Below are 12,397 nucleotides of genomic sequence, written 5' to 3'. Positions count from 1 at the left end.
GTCTAGTACACTCATTTTACGAAAGAGAAGGCAAAGTCCTAAGGGTATCAGATAACTTGCTTATGGCCACAAAACTAGTTAATTTGAAACCAGAATTTCTATTGATGCTTTTCTGATTCTTAAATTAGGAGGAAGATTAGATGAGATGAACTTTAAATTCTCTCCCTAAACTAAGCTTTTTCTGAATATAGTAAACCATAGTCATTTTCAGGATTTATTGTCTTTTTCTCCTGAAAGCTAATTTGTAGCTACCAACATGTCATATAATGTCTGCAAGATTATAATTAACTTGATAAATATTTGTCTTTATAATTCACTTGTGCCATAAACACAATGGTCACCTGATAGACATTAGAATGAAAGAATAATGAATGCTTATTTGTCAAACAGACTTGATCTTCAGGGTCAACCAACCTATAATTCTTGGAACACCCCCAGTCAGAGCAAAGGGTCAGATTAAGTCCCTGATACACTGCAATGCTAATTCTTCTAGCAGAATTCTGTGCCTTGTGAATGAGGGGTCTCAGCATGATGTTCCCAATGCTCTTTCATAAATGCATTTGAGAAAAGGTAGCCATGGTCATTTGTGTGCATCATTACCACGTGGTAACATTGCCATAGGACCTAAATTTCAGGTGATTTTTCTTGATAACACTTTTGGTATTTGGGAGTAGGAGGCATCAGTGTTAGTGATATATTCCTTACAGGTTCCCAGCCTCCGATAGAGTGGAAAAGGTGTCTGTCAAGCTGCGGCCATAACCTTAGAAGCTCTAAGAAATAAAAGTTTATAGTGTCAGGAGAATGACAAAGTAAGCCACAGACTGGGGGAAAATATTCACCAAAGACACACCTGACAAAGGAGTGTTACCAAAATATATAAAGAACCCTTCAAACTTAACAATAGAAAATTGAACAACCCAATTAAAAAAATGGGTAAAAGATCCAACCAGTCACCCCACCAAGGAAGATATACAGATGGCCAATAAGTATATAAAAAGATGTTTCATATCCTAATGATTTATGGAAATGCAAATTAAAACAACAATGAGATACCAGTACACACCTATTAGAATTTCCAAAATCTAGAACACTGACACCACCTAATGCTGGCTAGGCTGTGGAGCAAAAGGAACTCTCATTCACTACCCTCGGGGATGCAAAATGGTACTTCCACTTGGGAAGATACTTTGTCAGTTTCTTACAAAAATATAAGATCTAGTGGTCACACTCTTGGGTATTTACCTAAATGAGTTGAACACATGCATGCATGAAAACCTGCACACAGATGTGTAGTCATCATTGCTATAACTTGGAAGGAACCAAGGTTTCCTTCAGTAGGCAAATGCATGAATGGTGGCACATCCAGACAAGTGAATATTATCCAATATTCAAGAGAAATGAACTATCCTCTGAGTCAAGGGCAGGCCACGCAATTGCACCACATTGACATCCTGATTATTTCGAGTTGAAGATACAAAGGAAATAGCCTTGCAGGGACACTCAGACCCTGCTTTGTTCCCCTGAAAGGAGGCAATAAATTGCCCATTTGAAAGGTGCCCTCCCTGTTCTAAGAAGTAAAAAGATAACCTTATCATCAGAGATAGGAACCTTAAAGACAAGAAAGCTGTGGAAATAAACCTAGTTACTTTTTACTAATCTATTAGCTCAGGCCAAATTCCCCCAGAGCTCCTTATTAATTAAAGCTTCTAAACATCCATTTTTTTAAATCTTAAAAATTTGGGGTGCCTGGGTGGCTCAGTGGGTTAAAGCTTCTGCCTTCAACTTGGGTCACGATCCCAGGGTCCTGGGATCGAGCCCCACATCCGGCTCTTTGCTCTTCGGGGAGCCTGCTTCCTCCTCTCTCTCTGTCTGCCTCTCTGCCTACTTGTGATCCGTCTGTCAAATGGATAAATAAAATCTTAAAAAAAAAAATTCACCACAAATTCATTTCTTTGTTTAAAATGTATAAAAACTTCCTGACTTGGTCATTTCTTTGGGTCTCAATTTCATCATAGGGCCTCTGCACGTGCAATAAAACTTTGTTTTTTCCTGTTAATCTGTCTCATGTAGATTTAATTCTTATTCCAGCTAAAAGAACCTTGGAGAAAGAAAAATTTCTTCCTCCTCTCACTCTCAAGCAATAAAAAGACATGGAGGAATCTTATATGTATGTTACTAAAAGAAGGAAGCCAATTTGTATACGCCGCGTAAAGACTATACTTTCAGGGATCATTTCTATAGTTTGTACTACAGGATTCCAGCTATAGGACATTCTGGGAAAGGCAAAACTACGGGGACAGTTAAAAGATAAGTAGCTGCCAGGGGCTGGGGGCAGGGAATAATAAATAGGTGGAGATCAGAGGATTTTTAGGGCAAAGAAATTTCTCTTAATAATAATATCTACTAGTATAGTGGATACATGTTTATTCTACACTTATCCAACCAAACCCACAGAATGTCCAGGGGTGAACCCTAATGTAAACTACGGGCTTCAGTGGATTATGTGTCAGTGTAGTTTCATGGATTGTAACAAGGGTATCATTTGGATGCAGATACTGATAATGGGGAAATCATGGAAGTGTAGGGGCAAAGGGCACATTGGAACTCTATGTGCCTTCCACTCAATTTTTCTGTGAGCTTAACTGATTCAAAAAATAAAATCTACTAAAAAAGTTGATAGTATTCCATATCCATCAATTAAATTACAAGTTGAAAAAATTATGGTATCCCCATTACAAGCCAACACTGAAACAGTATAAATTGTAAATTTTCCCCCCCTAAATGGCAATGTCCCTACTTTTGGTGGGGCAGAATAGCAAATTCTTTCAAAGAAAATTTGTGCTCTCATTTTTGTGTGGGTGTTCCCACCTGCTGGAGTACGTGATCTGTATTTTGTTGACCCGGTGGTAGGTTAAGGTCCTCAATAAATAAAATCTTTAAAAAAAGATTCTTTTTTTTTTTTAAAAAAAGATGTCTCTTTCCCTTCCCCACTGATTTCCTTGGTTCCTATGGCTGAGATCCATATAAAGACACAAACCTGAAAATCACTGCCATGGTGAGGTAACTGTTTAGACCACAGGTACATAATTCCCCTTGGTTCCTGAGGTCCCTGGTGAGCCTGGTGACTCTTCAGAAGCCACTTTCAAGGCTGACTATGGGTTAAGACAAAGAGACATACATTTGAAAGATACCTCCTCTTGTTTAACTGCCCAAACTTAGGCAAGTCATTTTATCTCTTTGAACTTCAGATTATTCTGTGATACTTGTTTTAAAAAACCAGTTCCTTAGGAGGATGGTGAGGAAGAAATGGAATAGCACACATAAAGCAGCCAAGAGGTATCATTTCACCAACTGCATGATTTAAAAAAAAAAAAAAAAAAAGGTCATCATGTTGATACCAATATGGTATATTCTATAGTAATTTCTAGACTACAAAGTTATCTCATACATATTCATAGAATTATCAAATATTAGCATTTGAAGGTAACTAAAGAATCTTCCAGCCCTTTGTTCTTATCCATGAGTAAACTGAGATCAAGGGAACTATGTAATGTATTCAAGGTCATCCAGCTAGGTACTAGTAAGATTATAATTAAAAACAAAGGCAGCATTCCCCCTGTATATGTCTTTTATATATAAAAGATATGTATATATATATATATATATATTTATTGGGCATATTTTATAAGAATAGCTATTGTTTACAATCATCTACCAAATGCCAAGATTTTCCCACATTTTCTTGTCTAATTCCTACAATAGTCTTCTCAGATGGGTACTTTATTTTTCCATTTAAGGACTCAGGAATGGAGGCTCAGAGAGGTTGAATAATATCTAGAGTCACCCAGACAATAAGAAACAGTGTTAGGAATGGGTCTGACAAAATCCACATGTGTGTTCTCAACACTGAAGGGTGTTGTTTAGATGGGGTTATTACAGAAGAGACCAACTGAATGAGTCGAATTGTTCAAATCATCTGTGTGAGTGGCTTCCTGTGGTTGGTGCTTCTTGCTAGGAAATATAGGCAGTATAAAGTGTATTTGAGTTAGAATCCAAACTCCAGAAAAGGCAGCCTATCTAGGAGTGGTTGAATGCGGACTTTGGCATCGATCTGATCTGTGTTCCTGTCCCAGTTTTGTCACTTACCAATTATGTGACTTTGGGCAAGCGACCTGTCCTCTCCAACCTCTCTTTTGCATCTGTGAAATGGGGATAAAAATAGTAGCAATCTTGCTGGGTTGTTGTGAAGAGGAAAGAATACTGTTTGTAAAGCCCATACATGATACTTTGCATAGCACTTGTTCCCTAGTGGGTGCTTACTAAATGTTACCTCTCTATTGTTTTCATCATTTTTTAACCTCTCTGAGTCTTGACTCCCTTAAATGGGAAAGTGATATCTATATTACAGAATGATCATTAGAGAAATGCATGTAAAATGCCTGCCACTCAATAAAGGTCACTCAAAGTCAACTGTTTCCTAGAGTCGTCTATATAAGTCTTGGATAACTGCAGATAAATAGTAACCCATTGGAAACATAGATAAGTAGTCTAAAAGTCAATAACATTGCTCTGTGTGAGATGTTGTTTCCAAATCCCCATTTTCCATTTTATGAAGCCAATATTGGGGCAAATGAAAAGCTACAGGTTAAGAAAGAGGCGAGCTTTGCCTGGGACAAAATGGGTGGGGGCCCAAAATATCAACTTCTAAGGCAAAAGAGCAAAATCTGTTGGTCTCTTGCCTTCCTCAAGAGTCATTTTAGCCAAGTTCACCAGTTCCTGAATTAGCTGAGATAACAGACTTAGCTAAGAAAAGTCAGTTAAACTCATTAAAACAAAAAGGGTCCAGGAAAGCCTCTAAAAGGGAAATACAATGGTGAGAGTTTCATGCCTTTACAACAAATTGTCACATGTGATGTCTCTTCTCAAGGATGGCTTTTGTGCCACGTGTAAGGTGGTTAGATGCTGCTTATTCTTACACTCAAGGGGCGCATTCCCTGCTCACAGTCCTTGACAAGCGGGAAAATGTGTGGTTGTCTGAACCCACTGTCTGCCTGGGGAGGTGGTGGTACTGTGTGTGCATGAGGGTGGACGGCAGGGGTCCTAGGCCGGAAGTTTTCTTACAGGCACATAGTGGGGAAAAGCCAATCAGCAAAACTCTTTTGTGGGGAGGGCAGAGAGATCACCTTCCAGCAGAGCCCAGATGGTTGCATATGCCTGCTGGGTGCCTCTGCCCTCAGCCTCATTGATCTGAGGTCTCCCTTGCTGCCAGGTGCCCCTTAGCAAGGAGGAGAGGCTCTTGACATCATGGTGGCCTCTATTCTTCAGAAATGCTTATGGAGTGTGGGGGGCACAGGGACAAGTGGTGTATTAGAAACCACTGGGAAATAGGGACAGAATGAGACTTAAAACCCCAGCTAAATTTTCTACTCACCCTGGTTAATAAACTAGACACCTTTGTGGCCCCCTAACTCCATCATCTGTAAAAGGGGATAAGGAGGCTGTGAAAATCAAAAGCAGGAATGTGTGTGACAGGGTATATTGTGGATGTCCCATAAACGTCTTCCAAAATTAAAAAATAAAAGTTAAATGTTGGAGAAATACCAAATAGGTCACAGCCAAAAAGAAATGTAGCTTTCCCCATGTCCTGTTCAAAGCATGAAATAACACTCAAAGAATTGTTTTGATCATTATCCCAAGTCTAAAACAATGGTATCATTTAAAAAATAAATCTCTACCTTTTACTGGCTTAAAACTGCTTGAAAGACATTTCCACCAAACAGTGGCATACTCTTCCTAAATTAATTTGACAGATTAAGTCATAAGGACTGTTTGAAGATAGTTCTTTTTAAAATTCTCCTTGAACACTTGGTATGTCAATAAATAAATGAATTTCCAACTCTGATATTTTAAACAAGTATTTGGCTACTGCCTAGAAGAAAACCTTTTCATATTTCTGAAAAGCTCCCTGCTGTCATCTTAATTTTGACACAGTATTTCGTTTTGTACAGACACTGTCCTTTCAATAACTCACATGATTGCACAAAGACCAATTAATGAATTCTGACTTCCTCTTTTGCATATTGGAGGCCATAACTGTAAAGATTTAGAATACTCTATTTTGATACATTAGCTCGTTTCTGAGGAGCAGACCAAACTGGATTCCTTGACTACTTCAACTTTGTTTAATAAGAAAATAAAGGTATGAAAAAAATATTTCTCCAAATACAATCTGTAGGTTTCCATACGGAGACAAGATTTAGAATTCCGAAAAATAATAGTGCCCAATAGGGGAGAAGAAATTTTTATTGAGCACCTGCTATGGAGCCAGGAATTGTGCCAAGAACTTTCAATGCACAGGCTCTACTTTATTTTAATCCTTACAAGAACCCCATGACATAGACATCCCTTTCACATTTCTATGCATCCTTCCCAAACAGGTCTCTCTTTCTAATGGCCCCATGCCCCTCTCTGTTTCACCTTCAGGTGGAGCAGAGCTCCCCAGCGTTTTCAGATTGTGACATGTGTGGAAAAACATTTGCTCAGCACCCTCAACAAACAGCAGAGCATTCTGGAGCATGTAAATAAGGCTTGGTAAAAATTTCATAAAAGAAATCATGAGAAAAATAGAATACATGTACCATAGAAGATATACGTTGTTTTGTACAGTACTTATAAATTAAAGTATTTTGAAGTTTTTAATGAGAAACTTCACCCTGCTCTTCTGAACATAGCTTTATTATTTATTAGAAATGGTTACTGAGGCATAACTTAACATCTGATGAAATACATGGATTTTAAATGCATAGTTTTGATCTTTTTGACAAGTGTACGCATCTTCTCCAATCAACATTTTTACCACCCTAGAAAGTTCCTTTATGCTTGGTCTTAGTGAATGCCTGGACCTTAGATGCCACCACCTGGGCTGGTATCTATTACTGTAGAAATTTTCCTATTCTAGAACTTCGTATAAACAGAATAATACAGCATAGAGTCTTTTGTGTCTCGTTCCTTTTATAAGTGTTAAGTTTTCAAGACTCGTTCTGCCTGCTGTGTGTATTGGTAATTTGTTATTTTTAATTGCTAAGTAATATTCCATTCTGTGACTATACCATAGTTTGCATATCTACTCTCTTGTTGATGGATACCTGGGTTATTTTTAATTTTTGACATTATAAGTAAGCTATTGTAAACATCCTTGCTCAGAACTTTTTATGAACACATATTTTCATTTTCCATGGATGAACGCCTAGTGGAAAGTGGCCAGGTAATACAGCTGATGCATGTTTAGCTTTTCACAAAACTCCCAGTTTCCAAAGTCGTGGTAACATTGTATGTGCCTACTAACAATGCAGAAGAGTCTATTGCTTTCACATGTACGTCAGTGGTTAGGAGTATTAATGTTTTTATTTCCAGCCATTCTGGTTGGTTTTTGATGATATCTAATTATCATTTGAATTTGAAATTCCTTGATAAATAATTATGTGGAACACTTTTTTCATGTGTTACCAGCCATTTATAAATCTTCTTTTGTGAGGTGTTTGTTCAAGATTTACTCAGTTTTTATTTAGGTTGTCTTTTTATTTTGAGTTTAAGTGTTCTTTATATTCTGGATACAACTCCTTTGCCAGATGTTGTTTTATAAATATTTTCTCCCCACCTGGGACTTCTGTTTTTCTTTTCTTAATGGTATTTTTGTTGCATGCTGAAGTTTTTAGTATTAATGAAGCCCAATTTGTCAGTATTTTATTTTATGGTTACTGCTTTCTCTGTGTTCTCTATGATTTTTTCACTCCTATCAAAGTCATGAAAACATTCTTTTATGCTTCATACTATTAACCTTTGGATTCTTAGCCTTTAAATTTGGATCTGTGATTGATCTAAAATCTTTTGTGTATGTGTGATATATATTTGGAGATTTTCTAGATTTGTACTACCTAATACATTAGTAACTGGCCATATGTGGATAAATTTAAAATAACTGAAATGAATTAAAATTAAAAATTCAGTTTCTAAGTCACTTTAGCCAAATTTCACGTGCCCAATAGTCGCACACAGACAGTGACTATCATTGTCAATCCAAGTGCAGAACATTTCTACCACCACAGAAAGTTCTATTGGAACTTTTATCATCACTGATTTCTGATTTAATACTATTGCAGCCAGAGAATATCCTCTGAATGATTTTGACTTTGGGAATTCACTGAGACTTGTTTTATGGCCTAGAAAATAGTCTACTTTGGTGAATTCTTCTTGTGCATTTGAAAATATTACACAATCCTTTTCTGCTCTTGGGTGTAGTGTTCTCTGTCAGTTAAGTCAGGCTAGATCTTCCATGTCTTTGTTATCTATCTATCTATCTATCTATCATCTATCATCTATCATCTATCTATCTAGTTGTCCTATCAATTTAGAGAGATGGGTGCTAAATTCTTCATCAATTGTGGACCTATGTAATGCTTTGGTTCCATCACATTGAAAATTTTTGATTTTCTTGATCACTTAACGCTGTCATTATTATGAAACGCCTCTCTACATTGGTAATACTTGTTGTCTTGAAGTCTACTTTAGTTATAAAATATAACAATGGTAGATTATTACAGTTTAGTATTTGGATTTTATATTCTTTTTCACTTTCCATTCTTCCATTTTCAACTTTTCTGTGTCTTATGTTTGAAATGTATTTCTTGTCAACAGCATATACTTTGGCTGTTTTTTGTTTTTTAGCCAATCTCTAACTTTTGACAATCTCTACCTTTTTAAAAAATTTTCTTTTATTTTTTTATTTTCAGCATAACAGTATTCCTTGTTTTTGCACCACACCCAGTGCTCCATGCAATCCGTGCCCTCTCTAATACCCACCACCTGGTTCCCCCAACCTCCCACCCCACACCTCTTCAAACCCCTCAGATTGTTTTTCAGAGTCCATAGTCTCTCATGGTTCACCTCCCCTTCCAATTTCCCTCAACTCCCTTCTCCTCTCCATCTCCCCTTGTCCTCCATGTTATTTCTTATGCTCCACAAATAAGTGAAACCATATGATAATTGACCCTCTCTGCTTGACTTATTTCACTCAGCATAATCTCTTCCAGTCCTGTCCATGTTGCTACAAAAGTTGGGTATTCGTCCTTTCTGATGGAGGCATAATACTCCATAGACAATCTCTAACTTTTAATTTGGCACTTTAGTCCACATGCAATTACTGACACATGTAGGTTTTAATCTACTGTAGTGATATTTAATTTTTATTGTTCCATCTGCTCTATGGTTTTTGTTCCTCCTTTTCTGCCTTTGTGTGTGTGTGTGTGTGAATTTTTTTTAGGTTTTTATTTTTATTTTCTATGTTAGTTATTATCATTTGTCTTTTTATGCAATTTTACTTTTTAGTGGTTGATCTAGAGATTATAATATCCATCTCTAACTTGTCTCATCTACAATAAGAGATTATTCTATTATTGTACAAACAATGTAAGAATCTTAAAATAATTACTTTAATTATTACTTTCTCACCTTTTGTGCCCTTATCATATATTCTATTTCTAAATATGCCAGAATCTCACAGAGCATGGTTATTATCTTACTTTAAATGTTCAAGAGTCTTTAAATTGTGTGTGTGTGTGTGTGTGTGCTTGCATGTGTGTGTGCTTGCATGTGTGTGCTTGCATGTGTGTGTGTTTGCATGTGTGTGTGCTTGCATGTGTGTGTGTTTGCATGTGTGTGTGCTTGCATGTGTGTGTGCTTAACGTCCTTTATATTTACCAACATGTTTTCTCTTTCTGGTATTCTTTAGTTCTTCTTCAAGAACTGGGTCTCTATCTGGCATTGTTTCCTTTTAGCCGAAAAAAAATTATTTTAGTATTCCTTATAGTAGAGGTTTGTGTGAAACAATTTCCTTCACTTTTGCCTTGTTGAAAATATCTTTATTTTGCCTGCCTTTATTTTTGGGAAATAATTGCACTAAAACTAGGATTCTAGATTGAATTTTTTTTTTCCTTCTCGCAACACTTTAAAGATGTCATTCTACTGTCTCTGGACTCCATTTTTTCTAGTGAGAGGCTGCAATTTCTATTGTTGTTCCATTTATGTAATATGTCTTATTTTCACTGGCAGCTTTTAAGATTTTTATCTTTATGTCTGTTTCTCAGCAGCTTGATTTTGATGTGTCTAAAAGTGCTTTTATTGGTGTTTGTGTTTGAGTTTGCTGAGTTTATTGCATCTTCAGTTAATGTTTTCCATATATCTTAGAAAATGTTAGGCCATTCAAATATTTCTTCTGAGACTCAAATTATATGTTTATTTGAATGTTATATATTATATATATATATGTATTTAAACACATTATATATAATATATATATATATCAGATATCGTGAATACAAACAGAGTTCAAAAACAAACTGTCTGATTGTCTTCAATTTCACAGATTCCTTCCTCCGATGTGTCCAGTCTGTTAATAAACTCACTGGAAGGATATTTTATCTATGACCTACTTTTCATTTCTAGCATTTCTGATTGGCTCTGCAATTGTACAACACGTTTAAACATGTTCACTTTTTTCACTCTATCTTATTATATATTTATTTTTATTATTTTCAAAGTGCTTGTCTGATAATTCCAACAACAGTTCTATTCTACAGGTCTGGTTTTATTTACTGTGTTCTCTTTGAGAAAAGTACTTTTTGCTTACTTTTTCACATGTCTTTGAGTTTGATTTTGATTGAGTTTAGACATCACAAATTACATATAAATGGTAGAGTCTGAAGAAAATAGTAATTGTATCTAGAAAAGAGTAGATCTTTTTTTTTTTTTTTTTTTTTTTTTTGTCTGGCAGGCCACTACGGAGAAAGCTTGAGACACTCTTGTCTGTAGTTGATCTTGGTCTGAAGGCTTTGCTGCTTCAGTTAGATTCAGTTTGCCACAGGCTTCATGTCACGTGATAGAAAAGTCAGAACCTTCCCACTAGCAAGACCTGGAATGTGAATGCTTGGGGAGGACTTACCAGTTCTTCTTTTCTGTCTTCGACTTTCTCAGGCCCTGTTTGCCTTCACCTCGCACCGGCCTCTCCCCTCCCACACTCTCCCAACTACACATGGCCCCTGCCTTGTCCTCAGTGCAAGGCCTGGGCTCTCTCTCAGGGTCCCTGTGCTGCCCTAGGACTTCAGCGGGGGCTGAGATGTCCTCTGGGGCTCTGTAGGCCTTCCCTGAATAGGGAAAAGGACCTACCCTAGTAAGGTGAAGCCCTAAGTGTCAGTGGAATTTCCCAGTTTTCCTAAGACACGGGCAGGTCATACACACCTGCAGATGGGAAAAGAGATGTTTTCTTCAGCTCTCCAGCTCCCTTCCAGGGGCAGACAGCTGCTGCTTCACCATCAGTCAGGCTCTGAGTTCCAGGGTAGGTGGAATGGCTCCCCATACCTGTGCCTTGGGGGCTTCTGCTCTTTCCCCCTATCCCTCAAGCTGCTTTGGGAGCTCTCAGTGGGTGGGTGCAGAGCCTTGTGTTCTAGCTTCTGGGGAGTCTAAATTCCCTTAACATCACATGAAATGTGCAGCTACTGGTTCCTTACCAGTTTACTCTTTCCATTCTCTGTGCTGCCAACCATAAAAACAGCTCTCCCAGGAGGTCATTGCCACTTTTTGTATTTGAGTTCAGAAGGTTTTTTTACAACCTGAATATTCTTATAGGCTTTAAAGAATTATGATTTTGTAGATTATCTGGCTCATTCTTACTGTTAGGGTGGGAGCAATGTTCTCTTGTGACTTCCTATATCCCAAGTGGACGTGGAAGCCAGCATAGCTTTTTCTATCAAGTTTTATGTTGGAGGGATTACAAGCAAATCCTAATTGTCTTTTTAATGTGTTCTCTTCATGTTCTCATAATCACCATTGAAAACAGCTTCACACAGAGGTGATAAAAAATTTGAAACCTTTTTTTATTTTATGACCACTCAAACATTTGCAAGAATTAAAGTTATATTTAAAGATTTTAATAGGCTTCCTTTTCTTTTATTGACAAATGGTATGTTGAATTTTATTTTATAACAATACAAACAGAGTTCAAATGCAAACTGTCTTTTGCATATCAAGTATTTGAATATGACAGTGAAGCTCCAATTTACAGAACATGCATGGCTAAGCAGCCACCAGGAAACTAGCTGGGGTACTAGTATGAGCAACCAGCCACAAAACAACACTTATCTATTATATATGAAATAGAGATTTGGGGCTATGCTGCCTAGAGCTGCACTCTCCAGGAACCCCTGACCACCTTCACCCCAACAAGTTGTACCTTGGGCTGTGTGCCCTACTCTGTGGGTATTTGGAATATGAACTCTGGTGCATCCATGAGTCCCTTATTCACAGTGGGAAGCTGAGTGCTTTGCGGCTGGCTGTTGATATAGAG

General features: G+C 37.3%; 1 pseudogene; it reads left to right on the top strand.

Annotated features, from left to right (window-relative positions):
• Positions 1-2,210: 2,210 nt before the first annotated feature.
• Positions 2,211-2,316, top strand: LOC123387941 (annotated as a pseudogene).
• The last annotated feature ends 10,081 nt before the right edge of the window (positions 2,317-12,397 follow it).

The sequence above is a fragment of the Mustela putorius genome, unplaced genomic scaffold (assembly GCF_011764305.1).
Source record: "Mustela putorius furo isolate JIRA1106 unplaced genomic scaffold, ASM1176430v1.1 tig00003867_pilon_pilon_pilon, whole genome shotgun sequence".
NCBI classification, from domain to species: Eukaryota; Metazoa; Chordata; class Mammalia; order Carnivora; family Mustelidae; genus Mustela; species Mustela putorius.
The sequence above is the reverse complement of the archived record's forward strand: the minus strand, read 5'-3'. Positions and strand labels throughout refer to the sequence as shown.